This window comes from Gymnogyps californianus, chromosome 6 (genome assembly GCF_018139145.2).
Source record: "Gymnogyps californianus isolate 813 chromosome 6, ASM1813914v2, whole genome shotgun sequence".
NCBI lineage: Eukaryota > Metazoa > Chordata > Aves > Accipitriformes > Cathartidae > Gymnogyps > Gymnogyps californianus.
In genome coordinates this window covers 13406555-13425167 of record NC_059476.1, presented here as the reverse complement: position 1 = coordinate 13425167, position 18613 = coordinate 13406555, and positions in this window count along the sequence as shown.

The window sequence follows — 18613 nt, the reverse complement described above, 5'->3', positions numbered from 1 at the left end:
TTTTGCTGACATCAGTCAGGTTAGCCTAGAATAGCTTTTACGAAGCTGAAGCCACTGTTGCACATTACAATGGGTGAGAGAGGTGGAAAGGCTCTGCACAGGAAAAAAGAAAACACTGCTGAGCCACAGACTGACTTTCAAGGTTAATTGGACATTTAGTTTTAGCTGCTGTCACAATAGATCAGTCATGTCACACCGTAATCAAAACTAACACCTTCCAGTAAGCTTGTTAACTATTCTAACATAGGAGGCAATTGTTTCAGTAATGATGGCAAAGGTAAGGAATATTCCTTTGTGTATTACAGACATTTATAGCAGCAGCACCACCTGTCCCCTGGAACTGTGAGCTGTACTGTTTGTGAAGGAAAGACCTGATTTTTTTGTTTATTTGCTTGTAACACCAATACAGAATTCTGGCTGAATCAAAGTGATTCATGGAAAAAGGTCAAAAATAAAGAGCTGCTTGGTCCAGATGATGACAATAAGAAGCCTTATGAATAAAACCATAGCCTGCAAAAAAATGCAGCTGTATTTTTAAATTGAAATATGTCATATTCAAGTATCTAGAAAGATAAGCCTAACAAGTTCTCAGACAGAATGGAGGACCTGAGGATAAAAGAATTTAGTCCAGAGATGTGTCTTCAAGCAGGACTGAAACCAAACTTCACCCACAACCATGTTATACAACAAAAGGTTCATGTTTTGGACCAAGGGGCACAACAGAAAAGAAGGGAAACTACATTCCTTTTATCGTCTCCTCTGTAGCTCTGCCCAGGAGTACACCCCAGTGAACGTCTTCTGACAGAGATTCCCAAGGCTGTATGGTACATTCAGCATATCACTGATACTATGATGACAGCAGATTTGTCAGCCCATCTATTAGCCTTTTCATGTCCTTCTCATGATCTTAGCATGATTGGAAGGTTTCCATGTTTCCTTTGGCCTGACTTGTTCTATCTACTAACATAGGAAATGGTCTGCATCCTTCAGACTCACCAAAATGCCAGTGGAGCATTTTTCTTTCGGTTCTTTCAGGCCCACGTGCCCATGTGTCCATGTGATGTTTGGTGAATTCCTTTTGTGGGCTGAAAAGGATGTGTAGCAATGCATGAAAGCCTCAGAGGTCCTCAGGCTCCTGGAGTCATTCAATTTCTCTGAAACAAGATATTATCCTGAATTGCCCCAAACCAATCTCCTCAGTCACCTCTTGCACTAGTAGTAAAGAATAAAATTAGTACCCAGTCTCCAGAGGATGAAGCATGGATTAAACACTTCATTCCTTCCAGAACTTGTATAAGTGCTAGTAAAGCTTGAGTTTTAGCCATATTACAATGACAACAGATCATGGTCTTGGCTAATTATTTTAAGTCTGCTCATGTGGACTTGTGCTGGACTTGTGTCAGGGCCCTCCTGGACATACTTTGTTGTGCCCATGAGTACTAGGTTTCTGCTAACCTCTAGTCAGAAATGAAAACTTTCTTCTTTGTCTGGGTTTGTAAGAAGGATAAGAAAAACAGACACGCTTAAAGGAAAGACTGAGAAATTAAATGGCAAATGTGAAGCTAAGGAAAAGTATAGAGGTGAAATGAGAGGTAAAGGAAGTTTTCCTAAAGTTATAATAATTACTAAAAATCCATTTTTTAACAGATTATGTCAAATGCAGATTTTGTATTCCAGTGACTCCTTTGAATTGTGTTATTGGAAGCGTCATTTTCCCAACAACTGTAAGTACCTTAAATACGGGCACAATACTGCCTATGCTGTATTCAGTCTTCTTTTCAAGTGAGACTCCTCTAGAAGATGAAGCATGACAGGAAAACTTGGCTTGAAGACTAAGGAACCAAACAACAGTTTCCAGGGGTTCTGTAGCAGTGCATCACACCTGAAAGATATCTGAGTTTGTCTGAAGATACTTTATTTTCTTGACAAAAAATTGAGATTTACTAGCAAAAGCAGGAACTCTTCATAAATACTGTTTTGCTCATGACGCCATTTTCAATTCAAGATGTTATATTGACAGACATATATACCCCACATCTATATATGACTGGGTCTTGTAAAAATATTGCAAGAGATGTTAAGGCAATTGGAAGAGAATTACTGTAATGAAGTGGAAATATGGTCTGGGAAAAAAAAAAAGAAAGCAAAAAAAAATCCACCAGCAGAGGGGAAGGATATCATAGAAGAAAGACACAATTGGGTGACTAAGACTGAAGAAGGAAGAAAGAAAAGGCCATGACGAAAAAAGGAAGTTCTGATCTGAATTTAACAAGACCGTGTTGCTACATAGCCATGACACAGGAATAAATATGCTTTACATGCCAGTACCTGTAGAGTTAAGGACTGCTTTAGCCCCCTTCATAACTCTGTGCCTGAAACCAGAAAACAAAGAGCTTCAAAGCAGTTTTACTCTCCAAGCCTATGATTCAGGTGTTCTGAACATCAACACGTTCCCCCTTCCTTCAGGCTGTTTTCTTTGGCAGCTGCTCAGCTTTTCCATTAAGATTTGTGCATTATTACACAGGCTGCCGATAAGTTGTTGCATACACGGCTGGCTTTGCCAGCTACTGCTTGAACCTGCTAGCAATTTCCTGGTAGGTAGGAATTAATTCTCCAAAGAAGGGAAAAATCTGTGGTTTATAAATATGTCTTTTACTACTCAGCCTGCAAGAAACTTAAACCAGAAATACATTGTTCTTCTTTCTTCTGTACAAACTCATTGCACAGCCTTTTTACTTTCTTCACTATTAGTAGATGCTTTTCTCAATATAGCTGCAGCTGACCTCTCTTGGATGAATGATGTCAGATAATGCTTCACCAACGGTTTTCTTGATAGTTATAGAGCAGCTCAGATTCCTTTGTTGGAGCAGAATCATCAAGTTTCTCCAAGCATAAAACAGCACTTCTCCTTTAGAGAAAAGTTGGAAAAGCTCTACTTGACCACACACAGAGAAGGGACAGAGACCAAGAACCAAACTATGAGCAACCCAACTCAGAGCCTCCAGCTCTGTCTCACATGTGAGGCTTGTGCCTTGTAGCAAAACCTGCCATAAACTATCCTCCCAAAAGCTGGCTACTCCCTTCCTCTGCCAGAAACACAGTATGCCCTGCTGTGGGCCCCATATCCCCTGAGATGTAGGAAGACTTACTGACCTGGGAGATGGCAAAGTGCTTCCCTCTGAGCCATGAGCTGGGTGGCAGCCACCTCCAATGAACATCACTCTAAAATAGTACGTCTTTGTTGACCCATGCTTTACTGGTTGGAAATTGCATAACTAAGAACACTCCCAAACTCACAATTTCTAATTTCCTTTGCAGTAGCAGACTGCACAAAAAGACATTCACCCTCCAAGTGAGCCTTTAAGGAAAACTAAGCAGAGAAATCTGGGCAAGCATCACTCTCTAATCAGCAATTAAACTTCCCTATGGAGCTCTAGAGGGCCTGATTAAAAGAAGATGTGGGTAATCTTAGTGAGGGAAAAGATATAGCTGCTGGGAGAATAGGAAGTTTCATGAAGAGCGCTTGACTCTGTAGTAGACCTTCATACAGGGTTAATAGATTTGGGCAAGCAGCAAGCTACGGTTTTATGCTGCTTTTTATTAATCACAGGAATTGTGTGTTGCACTGCAGGATGAGCAGAGGGAATTTGTTAAAGTGCAGCCCTCCCTAGCTGCACGGCTCTAAAATTGAAACACAGTCTTGTGATCACTTTGAGAGATTTAGGAAGCACTTGTCTTCCAGATATCCACGAGGTTGCAAGCTACCCTTTTTCAGTTACAGTATCTCCTTGAAAAAGTGGGGCGTAGAAGAGAATGATTCTGCCAAGCAAACACTCCGAAAACAAACCATGGTGAGGGGGGCAGTTTTATTCTTCCTGACTGGTGATGCCTTTGGGTCTTTGCCCGCCAAAGGGCTTCAGGTTGAGATGGGGGAGGTGTCCACTTCAGACCCTTCTGGCGGGGAAATGACGGCGAAGTTTCCAAAGGTAATTAAAATTTATCTTCAGCTACTGGAAAAACAAAACACACAGGGAATGCCTTAATTGGCAGCACTGTGGAACAGAATGTTTGTACTTACTTACAAAAGAAAAGAGCAGTCCACACGTCAGTAATGGAAGGAGGTTCAAAAAACATTAGTGGGGAAAAAAATCACGCTCTGAGACTCTCCAGTCAGAAACTTTCCTCAGCAGCTTAATTCAGTGATTTTCAACTGCTCTTGAACTCGCAAGTCCTAACAAAGCTCTCTAGAAGTGAGGATCCAATGTGGACATGTCACTTCCAGAGACTGCATGTACATGTATGAACTGGCATTTCTTCAGGTGCTTAACAGGGGTGTCTCAGACGTAACCATAGTTCACAAACAGTTCATAGACCACAGAACACTACTCTTGCATTTGGCTGATCTGTTTATTTGTTTCTACATCAAAAGGCCATCTGAACATGTCCGCAATACGTTTATCCTTACAACATTCCTATAAGGCAAAATGATACTTCAGCCCATATTTCAGACTAGATATTTCTGACAGTCATGAATCACTTTCCCATCTTGAATATACTTTCCATGCCTTTGGTCACTAAAATGTCTTTGTCCAAATTGCTTCACTATTAAGAGGTGACATGACATGACATGGTTAAGAATTTTTTCTCAAAAGATTTTTTAATTTTAAAATGCAGCTTTATTGAAACCATACTTTTGGCAGAAGAGTGTTAGTTTGGATGAATTTTTAAGCTAAAAATGGGCCAACGTTGTCCAAAAAATTGCTTTGACACTCATTAAAAAAAGAAAAAAGTGTTCCAATGTGAAGTGCCTTTGTATTTAACCATTAAGCTAATTTTAGTCTTTTTTTTTTAAGTCAACATCTAAATGAATATTTTATGATTTTCGGTATGAACCTTTTCAGTGGGCCCTGACAGAACACATTTCAGCGTGACCAGTTTGGGGGAAGATTTGTGATTTGCATTTCTCAGGTTTAAGGTGGAATTTTTAAAATAGCATCTTGAGTTTGTTTTTTTCAGAGGTGACATTTTCTTTTCCTGACTCAATTTTCCCTGCCCTGTTCTCTTGGGAGATGATTAAATAAACAAAAAAGCTTTACTATTACAAAATTTCTCCTGATGATCAATGCAAGTTTTTTTAAATGGCCTCCACACAGCACAGCCTCACAGCTATGCAAAACTGAGAATAATTTTACATATTCAGATATACATTTAAATCCCAGTTAAAGTGGTTTCTTTTTGAAGGTAGAATATACTTCAGAAAACCTTGAGGAAAAAGCAATGTTCTCAATGGTAAACAGCTTTGTGCACCATAGCATCCAAATTTGCAAATAATCTTAGAAGACCCTTTTTTTATTGAATAAGGCTTGTATCTATAGGTTTTGGGGTTTTTGTAAATTCATCAAAGGCAGCGTGGATTCAAAAAAATGCATAGGAAAGACGTCCTTTTCCTTAAGGGTAAGAAGTCTCTAGAAATTCCATGTACAAGCAATAGTACCTGAAAGAAAGCCTCCTTGAAGCTGGAAAGAGGCTGTTATGAAAACGTGTGGTGATCCAGAACACGTCTGTGCTGAAGCAAAGTATGTACTGTTTCCTAGTTTAAACAATGGGGAGAATTTAGGGGAGACACTGGAAATGAGCCCAAGCTAGCTTTATAAACAATTAAGTGATAATAATTCAAAATGAAATCTAGTCTGCATAATTCAGGCATGTAATTTATCCACTACTTTTTGGTACTCAGTGAGCAGTTGTTCTAATGTAAGCACTTGAATTTCTCCATCACATCAGCAGCAGTAGATGTTCTTGAAGACCTCCCAGGTGATGTTCTCTACTGAAATGAAGCCTTTAGACTTAGGCTTTTTCATCTGAAGACTGTTTCAACAAATGCCACTGCTAGGCAGAGTGGTTCTAGTGGTTACTGTGTTTTTGATGGTCTGTGAAGGTACAACCACAAGATAGCCACAACCTGGATTTAGTGTTCAGGGCTTCTGCAGCGTGTCCTCAAGGGCTGTCCTCAGATGACACCAGCTAGCAGAGCATTTCCTGTAGGATTTGGTGAAGCAGAGAAAAAAGTAGTTTGTTGGCTGATATTTATCTGCCGTGCAATGCAGCTCATTCACTCTAACACAGACACGTATACCTCCCAACTGTGTTTACACAGCAGCTAATTTCTACTTGCGGCTGCTGCTGTTTATAAGGAGAACCAAGCAATTGTTCCTAGCAATTCTCTAAAAATAAATGTGCCGCCTTTACTGGGGTTGTTAGAATTCTAAATAGTGCATTTCATGATCATTTATAATGCACAGCCTTAATGAACAGTGCCAAATCGGTCTTAGTATTCTTGAACCACACATTGCTTAGTTCCTCTCTCTCTTTCCATTGCCTTTATGGAAAGAATAACAATAAATCAATTTATATTTAGAAAACTCCTTTTTATCCAGAATTAACCAAGAGGATTAACAGCCCTCTATCCAGTCCTCAAGCCCTCAGCTTAGAAAAAGAAAATATCAGCCATGACAGGAATTGGAGCAGTTTCTGCAGCAGGACTTATCTGTATTTATTTATTTTTGACTGCAGATATTACAGCAGACTAGGATGTAAAATATTCTGGGTCACAACTAGAACTGCAGAACCGAATCTGGTCAGACATTTAGCATAAACTTTTATTCTTGAAAAAAATTGACATGAGCTTTTTAATGATATGAATCAAAAATTCCTTTTTAAAGGCTTCTCTGAAAGATAATAGGCTCAAAAGAGATGTCCCTAATAGCAGTCTTTGGATGTTGACTCAGTATGGATCTGTAGGTTAAACTATCCTCCAAGGCTCAACAGGACCACTTACTTCTATAGTGAGGGACTCCATCCTAGTCCCCTAACTAGCTCTGTGATAAGAGTTACATACTTTTCAGCATATTTGATGTGAGCTTGCTTTTCACTACAGCTAAAGCAATTGAATCCAGTGCTCTGAGTTCTGCTTAAAAGGGATACTGGCTGAGAGGAATGAATGGCTGAAAGATATTGATGAACAGTGTTGGATGGCACCGTGCTTAATAAAAATGAGTCACACCTTGGCAGCTCTCGGGAATGACCCTACAAATAATTAGGAAATTAAACTTACTGGAAGAGAAACTGGTGCAGAGTCAATTTTTATTTTTCTTCTTTCAAATTCAAGTTTCTTTTTCAACAACAACCAAACTCCCCTCAAAAGAACCCAAAACCCCCACAGTTAAGTACTCCAGGAACTACACAGCACTCTGGGCAATGATCTTTGTATTATTTGGTATTCACTATTTGCCTTTCTAGAATTATCAGGGCTAGGTCTCATTTGTTTGGTACAGGACATCCACCATCTTTTTCAAGTTCACTCAGACTACCAAACTGAATGTCCTATGAAGAATGTCCTATGAAGAAGAGCTTATTTTAAAAATCTCTTAAAATACAAGCTTCTACTTTTTTTTTTTTTCGTTTTATAGTGAATTTTGTTTTTGGGGGGTGGAGTAGTTTAAGAAGTTTACAACCATTTCCAAAGTAAGGTTACACTTGACAAATAAGTTCAGTAGGTAAAAAAATGAAAATGTTACAAGGATTTTGAATTCTAGTGTTGACGTTTGTTAAAAAGATTTTTTTTTAACTTTCAGAATAAGTTTTATTTTTTATGTTTTCAAGGTTTTGCTTCAGAATGACATATATATTTTTGAGAAGTTAAAGCTGAACTACATCAAAATTAAAAGGCTAAATCAAAGTTGAAAACCATGACATAGTTGAAATGAAACATGACATAGTTGTGCTATTTGAAAGAAAGCTCTCAGGTTGGCATAGAAAAGGTGTTTTTCTCTCTCATACATACACTATTTGTTTTAGCTCAGCTATAAGCAATTATCGCTGTCCAATTTTCCAGTTGGATGCCAAATCAAAATGGCAGCTGTTCTGCACGTCAGGTTAATCCAGATGATCCATAACCTGAATGGGTGAATTTGTGGAGAGAAGAATTTCTAATCCTTACAGGATTTCAACAGAAAACAAAACAGTACAGAGGAGAAGAGATGCTGAGAATTAGCTGTGTGTAAACGGTATAAAACCCCAGCACAGTAATGAGATTCCACTGCCTGTTGGTTTATTGTTGAAGACTATAAAAGACAAGCAAGCATTGACATAAAACATATATCATCGATATTTGGTCTGTGGTGGTAACAGAGGAGCTGAAAATGAGGGTCAGCTCAGCACATTGTTTCATACTACCTTACTTACATCCTACCTGTTTGCAATATATAGCTTGGTGAAATTCAGCTAACCTCCATCTGCTTATCTTAAAAACAGAAGTACCAGAAATATCAATGTGTATGAAACATACAAATCATCATTACTAGTATGCATCTGGCAATCCTAAAAATGGAAACATTAAAAAAAATGTGCACAGAAAACATTTACAGCTAATACAAATGGGTGTGGAGGAAAAGTACTTAATAAACAAGTACTAAAGGCAATTTTTTTTTTTTTTTTCAGACTGAAAGGATCATGGAAAGTTCAAGTAGGTGCCTCTTGGTATATGTGCAAACAAACACAGAGGAAGGGTTCACAACTTTGCATAGTACAGAAAAGACTTTCATAAACATGTAAGTTAAAACAGTTACTTATGTATATATAACACTGGTTAACATAAAACAACAGTAAAACAGTTTAAAAATAAACAGCAGCAGACAACCAGGAGTAATTAACATTTCATGAGTGATGGAAGAAATACAAGATTGTCTGCAAATTTGGTAGCTGGTGAGACAGCCTCCAGAGCTGTCATCCCTTCCATTCATCTTGGTATCACAGACTTTTCAGTCTTGCATATTCATTTTTATATTCTCATGAAATGTTACTTGCTTAGTTTTATACAGACTTTTCTTAGTAGTTTCTGATTCCATTAAATACGGGCTGTTTTTTCCTCTGTGACAGAAATAGATGTTTAGAATTCAAGGATGTGGTGGGTGATGGTTTGAACTGTATTCTGACCATAGGTGTAGCAGTGACTTCTGGAGTAAAGATCAAGACTCTACATGTGGTGCAATTGGAAGAAAACAGCTACATCCCCCTTTGTACCCCTCCACACTCTTCAAAGAGGCATGCACAATATATAGGGAAATTATATAGGAGGTACATCCATCATTCCTGGTGAACCACTCCAGAGGCGATGCTAATTCGGCTGAATGAGGCAGAAAAGTCCTGGGAGGTAACTGAGCTAAGGTAGCTGTACGAAAAGTTAAGCTTGCAATATAGTGGCATAAAGAACTGCAAAGAGTAATTACTGGAAAGGGAACTCAATTAACTGGAACAAACAACTGATTGTGCAATTAAGGAAAACCCTGTAAATCATTACAAACCTCTTGTCATACAGCATTTCTCCACAGTCCTGCTGTAGTGGCCCTGCTCTATCAGCTAAGAGTTAGGGCTAAGCTGCAATCATGTTTTCATTGCTGTATTATGAACCGTTAATGATGATCACTTGTGTACTTTTCTTAATTATGTTGAACAATAATGCACATCTCTAACTCTCCATTTTACTAATGTTTTGGCATATGAGAAAGTGCAGGAAGCCATACAGAAACACGCAGCCGTCCATATACCACGTTCAGGCTTGCAGGTTTGCATTTGTACCTTTCATACAAAAGACCATCTATCCAAGGGAAGGCACAAAGTTCCTTTCTTATCAGATCTTTTAGCCAGAATGCAACAAATGGTTATATTTAGAGTTTCAAATCCACTCAGACATCATTGGGTGGAAAACTAGATTTGCACTTCATTGATTATAAGGTTTGCTTCTATTTAGAAGAGATAGGAAGAGAAAGAAGAAAAGATCTCATTTCAGTATAATTCAAAGAGAGAATAATAGAGAAAAAAGAGATTGGTAGAACAAAGCAGAATAGTGAGAATATGTGAGAAGGAGAAGATGTACAAACTAAGTTGGCAGGACCATCTGGAGATAAGATTCGTTGAAACTTCACCTTTATGAGCTTGCTTGCTTGCTTGCAATTGTTTCGCTTACTCTTTGTGATGAAATTGTAGTGTTGGACTCCTCCTCTGGTTGAGGATATTGGTTTTGTTTAGTCGCTAAAATTTCAGCAAAACTGGTTACACTGTTTATGAGACTTAAATAACAGGGTAAGAGAGGGAAATAAAATGTTTGTGCTGCATTTTGTCATAGCCTTTCTGACTACCTGAAAAATGTTCATTTAAAAAAAAATCTTGCCGTTGTTCCTCTGTGAATTTCCTAAGGGGTTTTGGTTTGTTTGGTTTTGTTTGATTTGTTTGTTTGGTTTGTTTGGTTTTTCCTTCCAATCTTTATACATCAAGACAACTTTGTTCCAAAGGCAGCACCTACTTACTCAGAGAGAGCATGCCCTCATGACAGTTGGGCCATCACTGTCACCTGGAAAAAAGAAGCCCTTTTCCCCAACCTCCTTTCTGCCATACTGAGACGTGTAAGCAACTTGTTTCTGAAAGCACAACCCCTGATAGGTCCTCCTACACTGACTGCTGCTAGTGAGAAGTGCCATACTGACTGCTCTGAAGAAATGCCATCTTTTTACCCACTGAACAGTACAGGCAGCTGTTTCTTACACCGCTCCTTGCTAAATGCATTTTTAAACCATTTGGCAAAAATAATCTCTAAAGGAAATTTGCCTTCTGTGGCCCATCGATCCTTGGCCTGGGTTTAGAGAAGCTACTAATGAGGCTGATGATTAGTGACAATTCTGGTGACAGTACTTACGGTAGAAACATCTGGTTGAATGCTCTGAACTGGATGCAGACCCACCAGCCTGACCCAGTATTTGCTACTGTGCAAATGGCTTTATATTTCAGGGACTGCAAGGATCGTTTATCTTCATTAAGCCACAGTTCCTAAAACCAATAATTAATGACAACTAGTCTGGAAATGGCTGTGCAGAAAAGGAAGTACTAACGGAATAAACAAATTCTGAGAAGAGGAAAAGTGCAGGCTGGAGGAAAAGAGACATGAAAATGTTTTTTTCTCTGAAAGCATTTGGGATCCCGCAAAGATGTTTCAGTGCGGACTGAACCACTGGTATTTCCTGACCGAAGTGAGCAAGAGCACTGGATGTGTGAAGCTGTCTGAACCGTGGGCAAGTGGACACAGCTGGGAGAGGGCAAGCTCAGCAGCTTTCCTGGCACCCCAAGCATGGGCTGCACTGATCTCTTGCTGCCTTCCCTTGCTGTTGTCAATAAGTGGCAGAGCCTTGGCCAGTATTTATAATCTACAAGAGGAATGGGAGGTGGCTTTCATGTGAAGGGCAGACAGGGACTCTGTCTTTTCTTCCGAATATTTCTGTGCATCCAGCCCTAAATTTCAGCCCAGCCTTGCTGTACTGACGCTGTCCACTTTCCTGAGCTACCCAAACTAAATTTTCCCTATTCCTCTAAGCAAGATACCGTTTACCAGATACCTTGGTATTCAGCGTTTGTGAAGAAAGCATACAAGGCACAGCCATGACATAGTTGCCACAAGTTTCCCAGAAAGAAAACTTCAGTGAGAAAAAGTTAACAGCTTCCATCTAACAAGGACAACAAAGCGACAGCAGTCTTTAAAACACACTTTAAAAATTCAGTGCACTCAAGGAGCACAGCAGAAGGAAGCCTGGTAGCCAGCTTTCCTCCGCATCACAGGCCTCTTTTACAGCCTGCCCTAAAAACTCCAGTGACTGCAGAAAGAAAGAAGATTTGTAAAATCTGTGTTTTAAGGTAAGACTGGAAGTGTTTTCCATTTACTCTTGTATTATGCTAATTCACATAAAGACTTGAGAATTGACCACTAATTTTAAAAAATGTTGATGGGAAGTGTTGACGGGTTTTGTCCAGTCTGTACAGAGAGGATTTTTCATCATTTCTAACCAGCATTCAGTCCCAGCACTAAAAATGCACATTCACCCCTGGGCCCATTGCTTTACACTACTTCGTAGCCCTTTTGTAAAAACAGCCTGTATCCAAATGAAGGAAAGCCTCTGACATTCTTTTTTGCCCTGTTCTGCAAAGAATGGCACATGAAAGACCTCTTCTCAGGGCTATGAAGAAGTTTTAACTTTAAAATGAGAAGATTCCTGTATATCAGCAAAGCATAGCAAGGTTCTGGACAGTCTTCCAACTGGACTAGTAGGGAGAAAGATCTGACTCATTTAAAATAGCCTTGACAAGTTTATAATGAGCTTGTATGAGGAGGCAACCTCAGGTCACAGAGGACTGGACTTGATCCAAAAAATTTGTTTTGCTTCCAAGGTTTAAATGTGATGAAGGCTGGTTTATTGAAATTTAGGAAGATGTGAATACCTTTTCTTTCGGTGTTTTTGTGTTTTAAAAGATGAGCAGCATCCTGTACTTACTGAGAAAAAAATACAAGTATGTAACAGCAGAAGAAGCAGAAATAAAAATTATAAGGAAGCAAAGAAATGAGATTTGGGCTCATTCGGAGGCCTCTATTTTTTATGTTAAGGGTAACATGCATTGACCAATGATTCACAGGCTGCTGGTGGTCTGCAAAACCATTCTAAATGGCTCACAACTGCTAAAGAAAGAGTGTCACCTTCCTACAGCTAAAATTTAGCACTAACTGTGCATAACAGACTATGAGAAAAGTAGAGGGTTGTCAGGGATCTGTGATTCCAAAGGCTTGTAACTCAGTTAAACCGCCTTCATGAATATGATCATTTCTATTTTACAATTAGGATGAACAAAGGGATATGTAAAGGACACACAGGAGTGAAGCAGCAAAATCAAGAAAAGAACCAGCTCCTACACATTGCAGTGTTTGATAATGGCATGGCATGGCATGCCATGGAAGGCATGGCAGGCACAGCTGCCAGACTTTCAGAGGACTGGCTTGGCTAGGTATCCTCCAGGGGCCATGCTGATGATTGCCATTTTTTCTGTTACTGCTTGGAAGCAGTTACGAGGACATTTGTAGGTGGGGTGGACAGGGAAATGTGGAAGAAGCAAGAAGATTTAGTGCAGGAAGGGGAGTCCTGAGATTACAAGCAGCAACAAGAGAGGTGTGACACAGAAGTGAAAAAAAAGGAAGAAAAAAAAGTGACTCTCTTAGCAGGAACCAAGCCTGCTTGCTGGAGAAGTTCAGATGTTCAGCATACATTTCTGGACACTTGTGCAGGAAAGTTCATGCATGGTGGTTCCCTGCCCCGAGAGGTGATCACCCTGCAGTGCCAGAGCTACATATGATCATCCTCAAATGTGCTCATCCAGAGATCTCACCACCTAGCAACATCGCATGCTGCATGGACAGGTAAGATCCCCTCCCTGTGTGCTGAGTCTGGGTGATGACCTCCTAAAGTGATTGTAGTGACTTAGTTTGCAACAGTACATGGATAAAGGCTGACAGGCAGCTCTGGTATGACCATCTTCACACACCAGTAAGTACAAGTGATGGAATTCAATTAAAATATTTGGTACCTGATGGATAGAAACCAGCAATCCTATTCAAAGCTATCCCCTCTCATATAAAAGAAATGGTGCCCAATTTTCAGCCAACTGACCCTGCATAAAAAAATTGCCTTTATATGTGTGTGTTAACTACCAGTCATTGTGAAGATCTGATGAAAGCCCCTGGGCACAACCACAGTACTAATAATTTCTTTGCTATAAAACGAGGTTGCTATTCATTCCTGCATAAAAATACAGCACAGTTCTGCAGACTTCAGCCTGTTCCTGTTTCTCCAGTGAGCAACCAAACATCAGAATCTGGCCATTGGTCCTCTGCTTGTTAGGAGCAAAACACTCAAATAATAAGAAGCAGGAAACCTGCATGAATGTTCTCCATTTCAGGAGGCTATGAAACAGATGGCTTGGTTATAGCATCGTTTCCCTCCACAATAAAGGTTTTTCTTTAATTTTGTAAGTACAGCTCATCTATCTCAGCCAAGGGGATCCTAGAGGCTTTGTCAGTTTTGTGTGTCTGTTTGGGGGCAAGAGAGAAAAGTTGTTTTCTTGCCATGGAAAATAAATGTGCTTCAGTACAGCAAAACAAGAAGAAAAACAAAGACACATTATAACCAAGGAAACAATGATTTTTCATGCAGGAGAGGAAGCAAAGCATAAAATAGGGTATATGGGGAAACAGGGCAGGCAGAGCCCCATCTTGTGGCAGAAAGACCAATTCATGTTCCTCCTTGTGTGCATGAGTCACCATGTCCCAGTGACAATGTTCTGGGACATTGCTCTGTACAGCTGGCCTTTAAATATTTAAATGTATTGGACTACAAGAAAGATGTCTATTCTTTGCCAAGCAGCTGCCTATAAACAGCTTTCTAAATTGCAAGTCTAGACCGCACTAGTCTAATCCAGAAGAGAACAGGAGGAATTGTGTAATTAACTTTTCCCTTTCTCACAGAAAAGAACCCCTTTGTGCTGGGAAGGCAGGGATAGATCTGAGTCTAGAAAGGAACTGAAGTAACACTGAGCTTTTTTGGTGTTCCTTTGTTCATTTTGGGAGTTTGCTGTGGTCTGGGGCAGGAATACAGTTACATGCTGACTGCTGGCTGCTCTCTTGCTAAAGATAATTTCTCCAGTTCTCCCTTGCACCCAATCCAGCTATCAAAGTAGACATTTCTTCAGGTAATTTCATATTCCAGAACAGTCACCCCACTCAGCTAGCTGCAGGCAGACAGAAGACTATCAGTCAGTGACCAGGAATTGCTATTTTGGGATCTTCACGGTCCCAGAGCTGCAGGAATGCAATGTAGAAATCTCTTTTATTTGTGCCCAGGTAACGTCTCCTACAATTTCTTTCTGTAAATACACTCCAAACCATCTACTGCATGTTGAGGAGGACAGGAGCAAAGAACTTGCAGCTAAGAATGTATCGGTCATATCTATGGGACTGTGTGAAAGAGATCAGAGCTGCATTCACCTTTTTTTCTAACAAAGATCCAGCTCTTTAAGAGATTTTGGCACATTGCACTGATTCCAACAGGAGTTGAACTTTGAGATGAGAATTAGGTTCCTAAACACCATCAGGTTCTGAGTTTTCATGACTGGGGACTTTCCAGACACAAAGATGGATTTGTCTGAGTACAGCTTACCTCTGGAAGACTCTGCTTTAGGTCTCCAAAAAAGATTGGAAATCATTACAAAGTTCTCTCCTGAGCCTTCTCTTGCTTTCTCATCTCTGTTAATGAGCATTTATACATGGAGAACACGTTCTCTCATGTCATTTTGTTACCTTTGCATCTAACAATGAAGTAAAATGAGTACAGAAAAGGTGCAAAGTTTTTGCATACTCATAAGTTTATTCAAAACTTCTGTCAATTTGGATGTTTCATTATGAACTTGGGCCAAAACTTGTAGATTACCTGAGTTCATCCAGGTGTCCTCGAAAAGAACTTCCTTGAAAACAGATCAATGAACCATCTTGCCCATTTATATTTCTAGCTCAGATATGAATCTGTGGCAGCTCACTTCTGCTTTACTGTGAGCTGAGGGTGCAGTAAAGGGCTGCCCAGAATCCTTCACCTCCCATGGAGACCTGTGGTTAGCATGGCTGTGGCCACAGGTCACTGGTTAGCAGCCTCTGCCATGTGGCTTCATGTTCTCAGTTCAGTTCCTTAAGGGTAGGCATTTGCATCATAAAGTTGAATGGCAACTTATTAGTGACCTAGCAAATGGGATATGGACCTGTCATGGAAAAAGTACTCCTACATTAGGACATCTATTCCTGAGAAAATAATCTTAAATACTTTATGCAGAAGTATTTTGTGGTGAATACAGCAGCCATCACATCCTATACACATCAGGTGGATAAGTTTCAACCTTATTATTAACATTTTTTCCTATTGGATGAATCTAAAGGATGTCAGACTGTGCTATACTATGAGTGCTACAAGCAAGACCTGAGGGAAAGTGTCTGGCCTAAGGATCTTCAGGCTTAGCACAAGAGCAAATGAAAACAAGAAGATGAAGTTCATAAACAGAACTGGGAAAAGGACCTAGATGTTCTAGCTTGCAAAGTCATGCTTCATACTTTCGGCCACACTCACTTCCTTCCCTCTGCTCCAGAAAACCTATGCTTTTTCTGCCCTATTGGGTGTTCTTTCCCTATCTGCAAAAGATGGTGGCTCTGTAAGAGAAAGGGATGGAAAAGAAATAAAATCAAAATGTAAAAGCTGTAATTTTTGGTGGAATAGTTGATAGAAACACTAGAAGGGCATACACTGGAAGATCATATGGCACTGGGGAATCTTTGGATTTATGGGGTGGCTTGCTGGGGTGGAGGGAGGTGACATTTGAGCATAGCAGAATTTTATTTACTACACAAAGTATGCTGACACTTTTTCTTTGACTCTAGGGAAGTGTGAACACCTCTCCTAGAAACTTCAAGGGACACAGAGGGGTCTTCACTAGTAGAAAAGGAAAGCACAAATGCCAATAGCATGAGCAGACTGTAGATGTTCCCCTGTTTCTGGAAGAATGTGGAAATATTTTTATTTTTATTCAGTATTTTTCAAAGTTTTCTATTTTCTGTTAACAGACTTTTAAAAATACTTCACAAGAATTATTTTCAAAAGGTCAGAAAGTGGTATTAGTCAGGTTTGTTTTGCTGAGCATCCTTTGAAGACTGTTTTTCTACAGTAAACAAAAACTTGAGAAATCCCTAATTGGCAATTAAATAGTTCTTGTGGACATCCCTACTTTTTAAAAAAAGGGCATTTTCTAAAAAAAACCCTGATATGGGCATAAAGTTTCAGCTTGGCTTACTAATGCTTTGGATAAATTTGTTCTCACTGTATTTCAAATGTATTATTTGCAAATCTGTTTACCCAGTACTCAGTTCTGGCTCCAACTAAATGATATTCTTTACAAATAATATTATTCATTATGTTTCTCCCCAGCTATTCTTCATATGTTTTCTTCGCTGATACTCAGTAGTTGGTGTTCACATTTTGTTCCATTATGCAATGAACTTACTTAAGAGCTGCAGCTGAGCAAAGGTCTTGCAATTTGTGGGGCCAGGTCCTTCACTGGAGAAACACGTCAGAGTACTGTGAACTCTGGCCCCCAAAGGCAGAGCTGGGAAACGTTGCTAGTACATGCCAATACCCAAATCTAAACGGGGTCTGTTTCACCTTTTACAATAACCTTCAGTCAGCTAGAAAACCATACGACAGCAGAGCTCCCTTGCCTTTCCAGGTATCACTTTCTCCTGAATCCCACAGCCTTCTCTGCACATCCTGTAATCTAAAGTAAGTTTTCTTGCCTCTTTGTCTGTCCCTCCCCACCTCCTCTCAAACACAATTTCTTGTCTTTAGTCTATGTAACCCTGCTCCTGCCAATCTTCATTACTGACCGTGTGACTGAACACTTTTAATTTATTCACCATGGATCAGCTTAACACTGCTCTTTTCTGTAATTCACACCTTATCCTGCCTGCTGTTGAATGTTGTTTAGTTCTGTAAAGCTTTCCAAGTTACAAGCTGCTATGCACTATGTCATCTTGTATTGGCATCTTGAATCTTTAATAAAGTTGTTCTCAAATAATGTTTCAATAAATGAAATGTACCTGCTGAGACGAGATTCTGCATATCAACATGATGAGCAATGGCATTTAATGGGATAGGAGATACAGACAAAGGGAGGGAGAGAGTAGCTTAAAAAAAAAGAACCTTCCCACTATTTTTTTGCATTCAGGGATTTCAGTTCTTTTTGTCTGAGATTTCTCCCACCTAATTGTCAAATTTAATTATTTAGAACACATATCCAATAATGCATTAAGACTAATTCCCTGGGAAACTGTCAAACATGTAAAAAGGAGTGGCGAGAAAAGCCCTGGAGGGATTTTGTTCAGTATAACTGCAATTCAGAAAAAGATGCGTGCACCGATATTAAGGGCTTGGGTATTTGCATATACATGTAGACGTGTACGCGTGTTTATACATGCATATATATTCATTTGCATACTAAACAAAAGCAGAATTCCTATGAAAAATAGGTGGATGAAAACTGTCCCTTTTTAGACAGAAAAAAGCCCACAATATTTCATTTCTGACTCTGTAAGTTGATACAGACAGTTGATGGGAACGTTAGTGCTGACTTATTTGGATGAAGAGGTGAGGTTTGTTTTCTGTGAGGATTCATTATGCTATAGAAACTCAGATCCTTACAGGTGCACAGGTACTCAGTTACAAATGAAAATCAATAGGAAAGAGTTATGTTCACCTCCTTGATAATCTGAGCCTGAGCACCTGATCCAAAGCCCATTTGTTGGTTTCCATGGACTTGGGAACAGGTGCTATCTCAAAGATGCTGCAAATAGAGATGAGGTCAAGGTCTGCTGCTCAGTGAAGGGAAGATAATGTGTTAAAGCATTAGTGCACTCAGCTCCCTGGCAGGTTCCCTGGGTCCCCCAGGATGCTCTGAGGTTTACAGCTGTGAACGAGCAGCTGAAACATTTGAGCACAGGGATCAGGCAGAGTTAAGTAGCTAGAGAAGGACAATGTCAGGACTGGAAGTAGCTGAGAAGTAGGAAAGTGGGTGCAGGACAGGTAGTTTAAATTAACAACTCTAGTCCAAATATTTCTACTGCCCCTTGGTTCATTGTTCATGGATTAGCACTGAT